We start from the raw sequence: 15,760 nt of genomic DNA, 5'->3' as shown, positions 1-15,760 counted from the left end.
TCGACGAGGAGATTCTAAATGTGCAATTTTTTTTAAATCGTAACACAAACGAAGAAATTGGATCATTTTAAAAATTACCCGAGGTGTCCTACTTTGGGAACCCCTGGTCACGCTCCTGGTGGTCTCATGAGGTAGGATTACACGATTGCCGCAATGCACCAATTATTGGTGTACTTTATGCGCCAATCGTGTAATTTCACAATTTATTGGTTTATACGGCAACCATCGACAATATTTTTCTTATTTGCCCCAATCAAATGCAACCCTGGTACGGCAACCGTGTAACCACTCGATAGACAATAATGAGGCAATAAAATGTTTTAATTGCGCCAATATTTATTGGTTTCATGAGCGGCAATCAAAGTGGACAATAAGCGCCAATATTTATTTTTTCTTAAGTCGTGGAATAGTATATCTGTAAGTAAAATTAATTTTAACTGTAGTAAATATATTAATTATTATATACTTACACCCATATGCATAAACAGTTTATAAATTTATCAAAGGTTTATAAAACAAAATTTCCATACAAAATCTGTTTCATAAACCTTTGATAAATTTATAAACTGTTTATGCATATGGGGGTTATAGTGTAAATATGGAGTTTGATGACTGCATAATAGAATTAAATGATTCACTGGACACGGAATTTGTTTACTCCCCCGACCAGCAATCACAAACTCCTTTGCCCAAAAGGAAAAAAACCAAGTGTTAGTTCATCTTGGGCCTACAATACCATAAATGATTTGATAATGGCTGTAGAAGAGCACCCATGTGTTTGGGAGTACTCTTGCTCAGACTTTTTCTTTTGAGAAGAAATCATTTTCACTACAATTAATAAATTTTTTACAGATTTATAAGTATTTATTGTATTCTGTGGTATTTATGTTAGCAAAACAAAAAATGCAATTAAACACAACAGCTGTTTCTCAGTGTTGCCGCATTCAGTAACAATCGTGTAACTGGGAGACGGCAATTATTGCCCCTTAATCGTTGTGCGCCAATTTACGGCAACCAAATTTATGAAATTTGAGGCAATCGTGTAACTGCAGAGAATTTGATTGCGACAATCGTTTTATTGTCCTCCAAATTAGCGCAATAAAAATTGGTACAAATTGGTGCATTGCGGCAATCGTGTAACCCTAGCTTTACACTTATTTTTAACGTATACGTAATATGAATGTTATCATATAATCATACTCCAAATTAGTATGAAAATATATTAGAATTTTAATATTCATATTACGTTCAATTAAATACACTACATTTGTTACATACACTTTTTATTTGATTATTTTGTAATCAAAGTCACCACAGTATCAAATATTTGAACTATAATTGTTTTTGTTATTCGGTATACAAAATTAGTATTTTAGTAAAATTGTTTTTATGCTAAATTTTTGTTAAAATTTTGCTATACCTTGTTGTAATTTTACATTTTTATTAATCAAATTTTAAATGGTGACCGTTTTCAATGAAAATTTCTATTTTAAATTCCTTCTTATACATATAACAAAATACATTTTAATTAATTATAAATAAATATTATATTATATATTGTTTTTGAACATGGAATTTTTAGCTTGTATTTATTATTGCGAAAGGTGTTATAGTTATGGGGTAGGGTGCTTTATTTGTTTGTCTTTACTTTTTGGGCTGACAATTAATATGATTTTCATGTCAGCAAGGATGGTGGGCCTGGATCAGTGTAGCAAATAGGACCTAAAGCAACATGTCAGTCATCGACATATTTATTCATTCTCTTCTTTTTTTCTGTTTTGGATTACTTTTAGTATTTGCTACCTAGATCGGGTAAATTCCATTAAATGCTCTTAAAATATGAATTTTCAGCTTCTGTATACAGAAAAAAAATCGTGCGGGTTTATTGAGGTTTTTTACTTATTTAAGTTATAGTGAAAGAACTCCTCTTGCTAAAAAACATATTCTGATACAAAATAGGTTAAAACATTTTTTTCTTACATTTTTTTTAAAGTTGGGTTTTATGTATTTATTATTGTTCATTACAAAACTTTATAATATTTTCTTTTGTGGCTTTTTTTTAAAAAAAATTGTACATTTATAAAATTTTGTGAAAAACAAAAATTAGATTTTAAATTAAATTTATGCTAATGTAAATACATATAATAAATTTATGTTTTGAATTTTTTAATAGCATATTAAGTATGCTTTTATTTCCAATTTAATTCATTAATTTATCGCTTTTCATTCCAAATGCTGTGTTTTTATGTTTTTATGATTATTCATTACGAAAAAATTATAATATTCTCTTTTGTGACTTTTTTAAAAAAATTTGTACATTTATAAAATTTTGTGTAAAACAAAAATTGGATTTTAAATTAAATTTATACTAATATAAATACATATAATAAATTTATAATTTTATTTTTTTAGTAGCACATGAAGTGTGCTTTAATTTCCAATTTTATTCATTAATGTATCGCTTTCCATTCCATAGTTATAGCATAAATTGTGAGCTAAGGTCTTTTTTTCCAAAAAACAATAATGCATTTAATAGTGTGCTGTGTTTTTATGGATTTATGATTATTCAGTACTAAAAAGTTATAATATTCTCTTTTATGACTTTTTTGAAAAAATTTGTAAATTTATACAATTTTGTGTAAAACAAAAATTGGATTTTAAATTAAATTTATACTAATATAAATACATACAATAAATTTATATTTTGAATTTTTTAATAGCACATTAAGTATGCTTTAATTTCCAATTTTATTCAGTAATTTATCGTTTTCCATTCCAAAGTTACAGCATAAATTGTGAAAAAGGTCTTTTTTTTCAAAAAACAATAATGCGCTTAAAGGGTTAAAATTTTTTTTTTTTAACCTTTTTTTTCTAAAATGCTGTGTTTTTATGTGCTTATAATAACTCATCAATAAAAAATATAATATTTTAAAACTACCATTCAACCTACTGTGCAACGTTTCGCTGTTTATTTTTCAGCATCTTCTGGGATAGTTTTTTATTAAATCTGGCAACGATATGTGAACAACACAAAAAATAATTATTACAACAAATTGATAATAGTCTTAATTCTACGATTTTACTTACATATTTCTTTATTCAATTTTTACACCATGATATAAAAACACAATGGCCCATAATCATAGTCAAACACTAAAGCCGGTTCTTTTTAAAAACTACTTTAAATTAAAAACCCGCTTTATATTATTTCCCCAACTATAGTCAAAATTAAAGTATGTTTTAAATTGAACCGACTTTAACTGGGTGTCACCTCAAATGTAGAAAATGTTTTCATACAATATACAACGCAATACAGACAAGTGGCACCGCTGAACAGCTGACATCGAAAATTAAAACAAAAACCAAAAAAGGTAAACAATAAAAGTAACCGGGACAACTAAAGAAAAAAAGTTTTTTGTGGTGGAAAAATGGAAAATATAAGATTAATATCATATTTAGAATATTTTGGTACTAATTTTATTGATAACTGTTGAATAATTGCAAAATCTCTCCCAAATTCTTGTAACTTAATTTTTTTTACTTTTTGCCGAACTTTTTTATATGGCGAAGAACAGCTGATGTTGTTGTTAAATGAGTTAATAACAGCTTCAGCTAGTTTTATATTTATGTACAGTCGACTTTAACGTCAAAAATATACATTAACTTGTCTATGGTAGACCTAAATTCCACTCTTAAGTAAAGACGACTTTAGTTCTATTAAAATATACTTTATTTCTGACTATGATTATGGGCCAATATAAATGAATGCAAAAATATTTAAAAATAAATATCACAGTAAAATCTCAAAACTTAAAACTAATATCACAGTTGAAATCAATTAACATACTACACTTTTTGTTGAAAATTTATAAAAATTCAACAAAACAATTAAGTGGAACTTATATTTATTCAGAAAAGAGTTCGTATACATAACCAGTTATTTTTCAATCTATGTTAAATTCTAGCTCAAAAATAATGGATCTTAATGTGGGTAGCTCTTAGACCAATCCAATAAAAACTAATATCAAAGACACTTCCGCAAATAATTCAAATTTAACCAAAACATATCAATAAATACCTGAACTTTATGGTTGCATAATTAGATTTGTTAATTTTTTGAAATTACCTATTACAAATATTATTTATTTTTTATAAATTTTAGGTTTTTTTTTTCACAATATGTAATTTCAACACGTGACTATTAAAATACCGTTTCATATTTTACATTAATTTTTTGACTGCTGATGTAGAACTTTCAGGTACTTTCAGTTTTCACGATATTTGAAATTAGTTTTTTCAATTAATCCGCAAAATTAGTATGTTTGGCCCCTCTGTGCATCATATGAGGCAAGTTTTCCTATACTTATTTAATTTGAAAAAAGTGCCGCTTCAAAAGTGCTGCAAAGTTGTTAGATCGCCAGACTAGCGAACAAAGTTTGAAGCCCAAGAATTGGAGGCATTACTCCATGAAGGATGTTGTCAAACTCAACAAGAGCTTGCAAAATCATTGGCAGCTACTCAATCAGCAATTTCAAAACGTTTGCAGGCAGCAGGATTCATCCAAAAGCATAGAAATTGGGTACCATACGAATTGAAGCTGAGAGACCCTGAAGGACGATTTTTTAATGTCTGAAATGCTGCTTCACGCTATAAAAGAAAATGAAAAATGGATCCATTGCGATAACCCGAAGCGTAAAGCTCTGTATTTGGTGGGACCAAAAGGGTCCTATGTATTATGAGCTGCTGACATCTGGCCAGACCATCACAGGGAACCTGTACCGAACAAAATTGATTCAATTGAAGCCGAAAAACGACCAGAATATGCTCCCTGACATTAGGGTGATGTGGCTTAATTGGTTAGCGCGTTTGATCATTAAGCATGATATGGTATTTGTGGCCTGGGTTCGATTCCCAGCCGCTGCCAATCAATCATCAGTTTATAATAATTATTAGTTTGCTAATAACTAATATTTATCACAGCGCACTCCTTCGGTGGTATAACACCAAAACGCCACCGAAGTAAAATAATTAAATAAAGGTTGTTGGCTTGACTAAGGCGCCATCTCACCACCAGATGCGCTGCAACCTGCGTTTATATCTCGGAAATAATAGGTCGCTTAATATTATTATTTAGTTGGGGTTTAACGAATTGACATTTAAAAAGACATATGGAAAATTGCACGATCTAAAAATAAAAGTGAATAATCTTCAATGCCAAAATGGACCGGTGCAAAATATTCCACGAAACTCTAGTAGAATAAATAGAATACTCTGAACGGTGACAAAAAATCGATTACAATATACGCACTCCTGGATGATGGATCAACCCTAACACTTTTAGAGCAAGAAATAGCTGATTCTTTAGACGTAAAAGGTACGAACGACCCACTATGTATCCTATGGACTGGTGATGTTTCGCATTTTGAAGAAGACTCCAGATGATTTGATTTAAAAATTTCATCCGCCAAACCCAGCTCTAAAAAGTTTCCTGTTAAAAACGTATATACTGTAAAAAATCTCAACCTGTCGAAGGAATCCATGAATGTGGTTGATATTAAAAAGAAATACTCTTATCTCAAAAATATACCACTAGAAAGCTATAAAGATGTAGTTCATTCCATGATTATAGGAGTAAACAACCCAAATTTAATTTCATCTCTTAATGTTAGAGAAGGAGGGTGGCAACAACCAGTAGCCTCAAAAACAAGACTAGGTTGGACGCTTTTTGGTGGAGATTCTAAAGCAGGTAATAGACTCAACTTCCACAAATGCAACTGTGAAGAACTTCATGACGTTGTAAAGCAGTTTCTTGTAGATGAAAATGTTGTCATAACATCTCCAGACAGGATGCCAATGTCTAAGGAGCGTCAACAAGCTTTAAACACATTAGATAAAACATGTAAATTTCATGAAGGTCAATACGAAGTTGGACTGTTATGGAAATCTGAATCTCCAAAGTTGCCAAACAGTTTACCCACAGCCATTAAACGTTTACAGTGTATTAAACGAAAAGCGGCTCGAAACCCGGAACTTGCCGAAATTTTAAGTCAACAAATTGCTAATTTAGAAAACAAGGGTTATGCAGGGCAACTTCCAATTGAAATATTAGAACAAAATAAAGGTCGTGTGTGGTACTTACCCACATTTATCGTTAAAAACCCACCAGACAAAACCAGACAAAATTAGACTCGTATGGGACGCAGCTGCCAAGTCTGGTGATTTTGCCCTTAATGACTTCCTGTTAAAGGGCCCTGATTATCTAATGCCACTAATGAATATTTTATTTAATTTTCGGATTGGTGCCATTGCCGTGTGTGGAGATATTGCAGAAATGTTCCACCGCATAAAGGTTAGAAAGGAAGACGCTAGTGCCCAACGTTTCTTATGGTGGGACAATAAAAATTCAATAGTAGTTTACCAGCTTAACGTTCCCACATTTGGTGCCTCGTGTTCTCCATGTATCTCACATTATGTTCGAGACAAAAATGCAAAAATGTTTGGTAGTAATCAAAAAGTAATTGATGCCATAACTCAACAACGTTATGTCGATGATTTTATCGACTCAACAAATACCATCGAGGAGGCAATTCAGTTGGCTTTAGGCGTAAGAGAAGTTCATGCTAAAGGAGGATTTCATATGCGTAACTGATCTTCAAATTCAGTTGAAGTGTTAACAGCACTAGGTGAAACCAGTAGCAATAAAACTAAATCTTTTGAAAATAATCAAAATTCTATTAAATTTGAAAAAATTCTTGGCCTCTACTGGGATCCTAAAAATGATATTTTTAAAATTAATTTGAAGTTTGTACGACTTCGTAGACCCATCCTGAATGGTGAAATAGTGCCTACAAAACGGGAAATACTTCAGGTTTTAATGTCAGTTTTCGACCCTTTAGGGTTTGTTACATGTTTTATGTCATATTTAAAATCTAAATATGGCGATCTGCTTTGGATGATGACATTTTTTGTAAATGGAAAAATTGGCTAACATTGTAATATGTGCAAGACTTATGAACATAGTAAGTTGTCACAAAATTAAATTGATGCGAAAAATTATGTGGACCGATTCTATAACTGTTTTAACATGGTTAAATGGAGACCCGAAAAAATTTAAGCAGTTTGTGATGTTTCGTGTTGCGGAAATTTTAAAGTTTACAAATGTTTCTGATTGGCGGTGGGTGCCAAGTGCAATGAACGTTGCAGATTTTGCTACGAAATATAGACCTGCAATAGATAATTATAAGGAGTGGTTTGAAGGCCCTTCTTGGTTAAAATTTGATGAAAATGAATGGCCAAAAAGCACAGTAGGGGTCTCGTCAAATATACATCATAATATTATGTCAGAAATTCGTCCTCGATATCTCAATATTCATGCTCGGAAGTCGATGGCATTACCTATTAATTATGAATATTTTTCTAGCTGGTTTAGGCTTTACCGCGCTGTTGCAAACTGGATAATGTTTATTGAACGTAAACAACAAGTGCTACATAAACAAAATCTAGTGGTTCAATTGAATGCATCGCATTTTAGTAAAGCAAAGAAGGTAATTTTTAAAACATCCCAAATGTCAAGTTTTCCTGATAAATATGCTGCCATTCGAAATGGATGGCCAAATTCAAAGGCCGGTGCTTTTCATAAATTGAACGTTTATATTGATGATGGCGACATAATTAAAGTAAAAAACCGAGCCAAATACGCGACCCCAGCCTGTGGATATCAACGTGACCTCATTATACTGCCAAGTAAACATCATTTAACAAAACTTATAGTCTTGAGTTATCATCATGCGTATCACCATCAAAATCACGAGACAGTAATAAACGAAATTCGCCAAACATATTTCATAGTTAAATTGAGAGTAGTATATAAAATAGTTCGGCGAAATTGCCAAAAATGTAAAATTGATGCAGCAAAACCAGTTTCACCACAAATGGCACCACTTCCATCTGCGCGTCTCGGAGCTTTTCAAAGGCCCTTTACTTTTGTCGGGGTAGATTATTTTGGCCCAATAGTTGTTACATTTTGCAGAAAATCGTTAAAACGATGGGGTGTTATATTTACGTGCCTCACTGTAAGAGCTATACACATCGAAATTGCACATACCCTCTCAACCGACTCATTTTTAATGGTTCTTAAAAATGTTATTGCAAGACGGGGCACACCTGCAGAAATTTATAGTGATAACGGTACAAACTTTCGAGGAGCAGATCGTATTTTAAAAGAGCAATTTACAAAAATAAAATTTAATGATGTTCAAACTGAAATGGCACATAAGGGAATCCTATGGAAATTTAATCCTCCAGCCGCACCCCATCTGGGGGGAGCATGGGAGAGTTTAGTGCGGTCAGCAAAAACCGTTTTGTATAAAATATCTCCATCACACAAATTTACTGATGAAAGCCTTGGAAGTTCCTTGATGGAAATTGGCATAGCATAGTCGAATAGAGCATTAAAAAATATAAAAAACCTCGGAGTTATTTTTTCGCGGTTGTGAAAAAAGTTCACGCACCAAACGCAATAAAGTTTTTCATGAAATATTTTCAATTATTTTGAAATACAATGGCCCATAATCATAGTCAAAAATAAAGTACATTTTAAGAGAATTAAACTCGACTTTACTTAAGAGTGGACTTTATGTCTATCATAGACAAGTTAAAGTATACTTTTGACGCTGAAGTCGACTCTAAATATAAAACTAGCTGAAGTTGTTTTTAACTCGTTTAACAACAGCATCAGCTGTTCTTCGACGAGTAAAAAAGTTCGTAACAAAGTAAAAAATGTTTAAGTTACAAGATATTGGTAGAGATTTTGCAATTATTGAACAGTTATCAATAAAATTAGTACCAAAATTTCGTAATTATGGTATTAATCTTATCTTTTCCATTTTTCCACAACAAACTACTTTCTTTCTTTCTTTAGATGTCCCGGTTACTTTTATTGTTTACGTTTTTTGGATTTTTTTTAATTTTGTATGTCAGCTGTTCAGCGTTGCCACTTGTCTGTTTTTTGTTGTATATTGTATGAAAACATTTTCTACATTTGCGGTGGCACCCAGTTAAAGTCGGTTCAATTTAAAACATACTTTAATTTTGACTATGGTTGCAAATTAATAAAAAGCAGGTTTTTATTTTAAAGTTGTTTTTAAAAAGAACCGACTTTAGTGTTTGACTATGATTATGGGCCATTATGTTTTACTATAGAATAGCCATAAGCATTATATATAAGAAAATGTAATCATTAGTTGTCCTTTCGTATGAAAACTATTAAAATTTTGTTTAAATGTATAAATTACCATTTCGTAAATTTTCAATTTGATGGTTTGGGGAAATAGCTCCAGATTTTTGGTTTTTTATAAAATAATACCGTTTTTTCTTTTAAATAACTAAGAAATATTGCGTTATATAACAAAAGTAGTTTAATGGCATAAAGTGTATTAATAGGTCTTTATTTGGTTCTTGATGTTGTATGTTTTTTTGCTGAAATCAAAAAAAATTCCAAAGTTTGATTTAATTTTGAAAAAAACATGTTAATCAATTTTAATTTTTCTTTAATTTTATCTAATGCTTATCTCTTACTTATTATAATGTGAAATCATTATTCGTCCGTTTTGACTAGAACTTTAAAAAAAAATTTTTTTTTATGGCACCCATAAATAATACATTTTTACCGTATATGTAACTCAATAATTTCATATAACCTACATATCCTTAGATTGAGATATTAATATGAGCTTCTGCTGATATTAGCAACACTTAAAGTATAATCCAACATCCAGTTTCTAATATTACTATCAATATTTTAAAATGTCCGTCCTTCCGAATTTAGAAAATATATAAAATATTTCAGTATTTTTTTTAAAAAAGGATATATGGCAGTTATGTAAATCCTTGCTAGAATTGAAATGTTAATAACTAAATTAATCTGATATTATAAGAGAACAATAATTTCTGAAAATGAATAATTTTATAGCGTAGACAGACGACAGCGTTAATTTGCATTAACAGTCTTAATTCAAATTAACTTGTGAATTATCCCCATCCTAATGCGCATTAGCTTTGACGTAAATACACAAAATCAAATTGAATTTATACTGAATTTAGCTATTTCAATATGGCAATACCGTCGAAATCAATCAGCTGTAGGAAAATTATTTACTATTTTAAAAGAAAACGTAACACAGTAGAATAGACAAAAAATAGGGAAATAATGCTGTAACTTCTAAACGGTTAGTCCGGTTTCACATTCGCAAAGAGGAAGTGTTGTAGAGTTTAAGTTTTGAATTTGGATCACCTGTGCTCACCAGGGCCGCGGCCACTGGTCCCCAAAGTTGGACACATTGGGTATGTTAAATTTTTAAAACGATCCTATTTCTTCCTTTGTATTCCAATTTCAAGCAAATTATATATATTGAATCTCCTCATCGAGCACTACAAAAAACCTCCTAGCTATCAATTATCTCTTACAGTTTAGGAGATATTCGCATTTGAAAATTAAATTTTCTAAATTTTTACCCACCCTACTCCAGTTTTTTGATAACAGCGGATCCAAGTATTTCCCGATTTTCTCCAATTTTCCTCTATTGGACTGACAACACATGTATGTGTCAAATAGATATAGAATTTTTCAAAAATAATGACTAAGTCCAAAGTTATACCCTTTGAATTTAAAAAAATTTAAAAAGGTAATTTTTCCCTAATTTTTTTTTTTTTGAAAAAAATACTTTTTCTCTTTTTATGTTATCGCAAACAATTTCTAAGACCATGTATAAGGAATTTATACTTTTTGAAAAGCTAACATCTCATCAAATATTTTAAATGAAAAAAAAATTTAAAATTATTGATACCGAGGGGACCAGGTCCATTAAAAAAACGCCTTTTTTATGTAAAAATAAAAATTCAAGTTTAAGGCAAAAAATCTCAAATCGCATAGTCAATATCAAAATATAGTAACCCATTTTAGATGGCAAAAATATGTTCTTAATTATTTTGTAAACGGTTCCAATAACCCCGCCCTAGTATAGATATTATAGCCAAAAAAAAATAAAAAATACCATTTTTGGGGGTTTTCAACACTTTTTTGGGAATTGCGAGATTCCTGATAACAAATTTCAAAATTTATTTTTATTTTTGCATTTTCAATAGAAAAATTTGCAAAATTTTTTCAACATTAAACAGTTTACAAACAAACTGCTGTTTACTAAATGCAAAAACTGTCGTCTGTCAGGGTTAAATTTTAATTCACATTAATGTGCTGTTAATGCAAATTAACTCTGTCGTTTGTCTACGGTATTATTCAGGTTCATAGGTTTTTTAAGAAAAAGGATGTATGGCAGCCACCCGAATCCTTGCTGCGATTGTAATAAAAATTTTCACAAACAACCAAATTGGTTCCAAAATAAGAAACGATTTTTACGAATTTTTTTAAAAAAAAATTAGATGTTATACAGTATATTGAAATCTTGATGTCTTGGAATTATGAATATCCTTCCGATAAAATTTTCATAACTTTGCATCTAATATTATAAGAGAACAGTAATTTCTGAAAATTAATAATTTTATACAGGTTATAGGTTTTTTAAGGAAAAGGATGTATGGCAGCCACCCGAATCCGTGCTGCGATTGTAATAAAAATTTTCACAAACAACAATAACTTTATTAAAATGACTATAACCAAATTTTAATTATATGTTCAGGATATATGGGAAGTACCCGTGTCCTTTCACGGATTTTTTGAAGAATTATATTTTTTCTTAATCTTACCAAAAGGTAATATTCCACTAATTTTTATTCGTCTGCAATAACTCTTTTTTGATTAAAGGCGGACGCATTTAAAATGTTGTTTCTATGTTTATTTGTTTTGGAGATATAGAGGTATAGGTTTTACCCGTTTTTGCTCCATTTGTCCCCCTTAACGACCGAATTTCCAAAAATCCCTTCTTAGTGGATTTGCATGTTGTAAAAGGAACCCATTTCCCGAATTTCAAGTTTCTAGCTTTAGCCGTATATATATATATATATATATATATATATATATGTATATATATACATATATGTATATGGGGCATTTCGTGCCCAGCAAAAACTTCGCTTACAAAGCTACAAATAATGTATTTTTTAATAACTTACATTTTAAGTAGTAAAGTCTAAAAAAACAAAATAAACAAACGAAACATATAATCAGTTACTTTTTTTCAATTTGCCCATTTATTTTATTTTTTTATTTTTAGAAACATACAAAATAATATTGTATTACTGTGTGAAAACCAGAGTATGAAAACAAACAAAACATTTCGCAAACGTTTGCAAAATGTACAAATAAATCAAAATTTTTATATTGTATTGTACATGAGCAAAAACAAAACAACAACTTTTCAAGTAACAAAGGGAGAACGAAACGATTAGCTTTTCACTCATCGGCATTATTTAATTTACCGTTAAAATCGTACATTTGAGTACAAAACATATAGAGAAACGTATTTTTTATTCGTTTTGTTTTTTTTTGTACTGTGTTCTCTATTATAATGAGTAAATCAATTACCAAACGTTTGTTAAACGTTTTTTATCATAATGTTTCAATATTGTTCTTACTCTTTTCTAGCTGCGTACGTTTATATTAATGTACAGTTTGCGCTCATGAGCAAAAACAATACAAAACAAAATGGGACAATCATTCTCATTGTTTTTGTTTTACTCACTGAAAAGAACAAAACAAAAAGATTGCAAACGTTTCGATTTGTTTATTTCCGTACTCTGGTGAAAACCATTATTTGATGCACAATAAAATAACTAAGCAGTGGTGTAGTGAGTAGAACAGCAGACTACCAAACGGATAGTTCTTGGTTCGACTCTTGGCTGCGACTTATTTTTTGCAAATACAAAATTCTATAAATAACTCTACTAACAAAACAACTTATTTTCGGCCAAAAAATATAGCTTACTTTTGGTACATCGCGAACAAAAATAAGTACTTATTCCGCCGAAAAATAAGTAGTCTAATCGTCTGATCGTTTTTGGTTGAATTGTAAGCCAAAAAATTAGCAAAAACAATACTCAAGTGAACCAACTTTTGAAATCGATGTCTTCCGGGATGAAATTTGCACCAAGGTTAGCTCTACTGGATAGTAATTCAGACACAATTTTTCAACAAGATCGGTCTAGAACTCTCTGAGTTAGAGGGGGTCAAAATTTGACATTTTGGCCAAGTAGGTATTTTTTCTTATCCATGTAACTTATTACCAGGGAAACCAGAAATATGCTCTAAAAAAAAGGGTTTTAAGCGCTTTAAATATGCAGTAAAAACTCTGAATTATACTCTTAAAATTTAAAAAAATATGCTCTTAAAATTTAAAAAAATATGCTCTTAAAAATACAAACTTTTATATAATTTTTAACCAAAAAATATACTTTTATTTAAAAAAAATCAATAGCGGTATTCACAATGTAGAGTACTTGGCCTGGCAATGTAGTAAAAGAGCACAATAAAGTAACATAAATCGATGTCTATTGGATCTGAAAACATTTTTATACATAGAAAATGTTCTTTCGACATCAACTGATGTTATAGGAGCAAATTTAAAAGACAATATTTCTTTAACACTTAGAACGGTTAAGTTTGAATTAGAACTAAAATTTGATATTTAGATGGCGCTATTATTAAAATAGTGCTTGTTTTATATTAAAACAAGTAAGAGAGTTATATTCGGCTGTGCCAATCTTATATACCCTTCACCAAATTATTCTTCAATAAAAAAATTAAATATTTTTAGCTGAACAAAATTTTTTTTTTAACAAGCAAGTAAAAACCTGTAACACAATACCGAAAAATAAGTAAGACAAAATATGACATAAATATGCTCTTAAAACAAATATATGCAAAAATATGCATTTAAGGGTAAACTATGCAAAAATATGCACTAACAAATCGATGCCAAAATTCTTAAATAGTTCTGAAACGTTTAAATATCTTATCCATGTGCTCATTAGACTCACCAGAAAAAACATGCATTTGCATATTTTGGTTTCCCTGCTTATTACCTATTGTTCTTAGCAAAATGTGTCCCAAATAGTTTATATAGCCCTTTCTTCTATATTCTATACGAAAAAAATATTTAAAAAAAAAATAAAAAAATTATAATATTTTTTTTTCCGAAATCAAAAACTTTTTTGAATTTTTTCCAAAATGGCCCCCTTTTTCTTAAAATAAGGCTTAGATATTTTCCTTGAAGACCTCTTTGGTCGCTTAGTGGGATGCGAGTTCATTATGTATCAAAATAAATGTTTTGTAACTCAAAACATACAAATTCAACAAAAACTTTGTTGAATTTTTTTCTTTTCAAAATGGACCCTTTTTTAATTTTTTTTTTAGGTCAAACAAAAGCTTAGATATTTTTCTTGCAGACCCTTTTGGTCGCTTAGTGGGATGCGAGTGGCATATCTATCAAAATAAATTTTTTGTAACTCAAGACATACAATTTTAGACTTTTTTTCCATTCCTTTAATGGACCTAAAAATTTTATGTCTTGAGTTACAAAATATTTTTATTTTGATAGATATCCCACTCGCATCCCACTAAGCGACCAAAAATATCTTAAAAGAATGACCCCAAGCTTTCTTTTGAAAAAAAAAAATTTTAAAAAAGGGCCCATGTTGGAAAAAAGTTAAATTTTGCCAAAAAAAAAAAATCAAAAATTGTATGTCTTGAGTTACAAAATATTTATTTTGAAAGATATCCCACTAAGCGACCAAAAATATCTTAAAGGTATGGACCTAAGCTTTTTTTTGAGCAAAACAAAATTTTTAAAAAAAGTGCCCATTTTGGAAAAAAGTTAGGTTTTGCAAAAAAAAAGTCAAAAATTGCATGCTTGAGTTACAAAATATTTATTTTGATAGATATCCCACTCGCATCACACTAAGCGACAAAAAAGTCTTCAAGGAAAATATCTAAGCTTTATTTTAAGAAAAAAAGGGCCCATTTTGAAAAAAAATTCAAAAAAGTTTTTGATTTCGGAAAAAAATATTAAAATTTTTTTTATTTTTTTTCGAAGGAATTAATTCTTAATTCCATTTTCGTGATCAAAATAAATTTTGTCTCTTAACGATTCAGTTAAATGTATTGACTAAAATAAAATTTGTTTCAATTAATTTTGTAAATGGTTAAAAGCTATATAAAACTGAATGAGAAAATACATTTTAACTCAATTTGTAGTAGATTTAAATCAACAAAAATTTAAGCATTCAAAGTTTGAATAAATTCTGTTATTAATTAACTTCAAATTTAAGCTTTTAAAGGAAGCTAAAGAATTAGATATTGGGAATGGATTTATGAAATGAATTAAGTTCAAATTGAATTAATTAATACGAAGCTTTATTTATAATGATTATAACACTAAGTTTTTATATGAAATTTTGCTATAATATTCATAATTCACAGTATTATTATATATTTCGGGAATAGCCGGGTACCCGGGAATGTAGAGAAACATTTTCCCATTTCCCGGGAATCAAAAAAGGTCGGGAAATTAAAAACCCTAATTCCGACAAAATTCAACACAAATTAGTTTCATATAGAAATAAATTACGTGTACTACTTTCATGGCGATCGGTACATAATTGGTCATAGGCCCACTTCTGAAAATCACTCACGAAAATAAATTATTGAAATTTTTTTGTTCATGATAAATGTTTTTGTTCATTTACTCAGCTCAGGTTATTCTTATTACTTATTTTAACATTTTATGTATATCAAACAAAAAAGTAAAAT

The 15,760-nt window shown here is 29.8% G+C and overlaps 1 protein-coding gene across 1 annotated transcript in view; it reads left to right on the top strand.

Moving 5' to 3' along the window:
• The window catches only part of Elk (Eag-like K[+] channel), a 464,478-nt gene that overhangs the window by 73,393 nt on the left and 375,325 nt on the right, over positions 1–15,760 (top strand). The gene's annotated exons all lie outside the window — the stretch shown is intronic.

The sequence above is a fragment of the Calliphora vicina genome, chromosome 5, assembly GCF_958450345.1.
Source record: "Calliphora vicina chromosome 5, idCalVici1.1, whole genome shotgun sequence".
In the NCBI taxonomy this organism is placed as follows: Eukaryota; Metazoa; Arthropoda; class Insecta; order Diptera; family Calliphoridae; genus Calliphora; species Calliphora vicina.
Note: the sequence above shows the minus strand (reverse complement) of the source record. Positions and strands in the feature narration are given on the sequence as shown.